Source organism: Sturnira hondurensis, unplaced genomic scaffold, assembly GCF_014824575.4.
Source record: "Sturnira hondurensis isolate 20B ecotype Veracruz unplaced genomic scaffold, ASM1482457v3 Scaffold0017436, whole genome shotgun sequence".
NCBI lineage: Eukaryota > Metazoa > Chordata > Mammalia > Chiroptera > Phyllostomidae > Sturnira > Sturnira hondurensis.
In genome coordinates, this window is record NW_028090067.1 from 347,097 (window position 1) to 349,198 (window position 2,102).

Sequence of the window (2,102 nt, forward strand, 5' to 3'; positions counted from 1 at the left end):
TGTTAGGGAGTTTAACAAAATAGGAGGATGAAGTTTGTCACCGGAGTATTAGTTTTATGTGCCTTGTAATGCATTACCACAAATTATATGAACAGCAATTGCAAAACAGCATGTACTGCCTCACATTGTGAGTCAGAAGCATGGCCACAGCTTAGGTGAGTTCTCTCCTTAGGTCTCATGAGGCTGCCATCAAGGTGTTTGCTGGACTGTGTTCTCATAGGAAGGTGCAACTGGAGAGGAATACACTTCCACGCTCTTTCTAGCAAATTCATTTCTTTGTGGTAGTGGTATTCGTGTAAGTTTGCTTCTTTAAATCCAGGCAAAGAAAGAGAAGAGGGAGAGAAACTCTGTCATATGTAATCATGTATACGATCCAATACATTCCACCACCTTTGTTATACTCCCAGACACAAATCGCACCCACATTCAAAGTGAGGAGAGCGCTCGCTTCGGCAGCACTCTATATACTAAATATATATACTATATACTTGCTTCCCTATACTAAAATTGGAACAATACAGAGAAGATTAGCGTGGCCCCTGAGCAAGGATGACACGCAAATTCATGAAGCGTTCCATATTTTTTCATTGCAGCACAATTTACCACAGCCAAGAGTTGAAAGCAACCTAAATGCCCATCAGTAAATGAATGGATCAAAAAACTATGGTACATTCACACAATGAATGTACCATAGCAGAAAGAAAGAAGGAGCTACTACCCTTTGCAACGGCATGGATGGAACTGGAAAGCATTATGCTGAGTGAAATAAGCCAGGTGGTGAAAGACAAATACCGTATGATCTCACCTTTAACAGGAACCTAAACAAAACAAGCAAGCAAAATATGACCAAACACAGTGAAATTCAGAACAGGCTGACAGGGACCACAGGGAAGAGGGGAGAGAATTTCAGGTGAAAAGGGGAAGGATTCACAGAAACTAGTATAAAGGACACATGGAGAACAACTAAGAGGGGTGGAAATGGGAGGGAGGTGGGGAGCACAGGGGGGTGGACTGGGATGGGAGTAGGGGACGGAAAACTGTATTTGAACAATAATTAAATAAAAAAAACATTTTAAAAAAAGGCGAGGAGATCACACAAGGGTGTGACCACCAGGTGGCAGGGATAATGAGAGCCACTTAAAGTCTGCCGAGTCTGCCCAGCTATCTGCCAGACAAGGATTATGGAATTATCCCCCTGGATCTTTAAAAACAGGGGGAACCCAGTATCTACATCAATGAATGAACGGATAAACCAAGTGTGGTCATATATACAATGGAATGTTATTCAGTCTTCAAAAAGAAGAAAATTCTGACACATGCTAAAACTTAGATGAACCTTGAAGACATCACGTGCAGTGAAATAAGTCAGCTACAACAGGATAAATGTCTCATCCTTTTGCTTACGTAAGGTACCTCCAGTAGCAAATTCATGGAAACAGAGAATAGAATGGTGCTGCCCAGGAGCTTGCTTGGAGAGAGAAGGAGGGAGGAGTTTTGTCAGTCAAGGTCCTCCAGAGAAACAGAACCAGTAGGATGTGTATACTGAGAGAGAGATTAATTGTAATATATTGACTTGTGCAACTATAGAGATCGGCAAATCTGACACCCTGGAAAACCAATGACACCGTTCCAGTCCAAAGGCTGTCTGCTGAAGAAATTTGCTTATTTGGAGAAAAGTCAGCCGTTTTGTTCTGTTTAAGCTTTGAAATGATGGGATGAGGCCCAATCACACTAAGGATGGAGGTGTGCTTTACTCCCATCATTAAAATATCAATCTCACCCCAAAATACACTCAAAGAAACACTCAGAAGGGTGTTTGACTGAATACCTGAGCACCCTGTGGCCCAGAGAAGTCCACACATAAAACAGCCATTACAGGAATTATCGTTTAATGAGTACAGACCTTCCATTGGAGAAGATGAAAAAGTTCTAGGGATGAAGTGTGGTGATGGTTGCCCAACAATGTGAAGGCACTCAATGCCACTGAGCTGTATATCTCAAAATGGCTAAAATGGCAAATGTCTTATTAGGCAAGTTTTACCCAAAATGAATAGAGCAACCCACTTTTTTCTATCAGGCTTGAGTAGGGAAAGGCATAAAAG

General features: G+C 41.8%; 1 pseudogene; it reads left to right on the forward strand.

Moving 5' to 3' along the window:
• Window positions 1–490: 490 nt before the first annotated feature.
• LOC119002569 (uncharacterized) lies at window positions 491–584 on the forward strand (annotated as a pseudogene).
• Window positions 585–2,102: the final 1,518 nt, after the last annotated feature.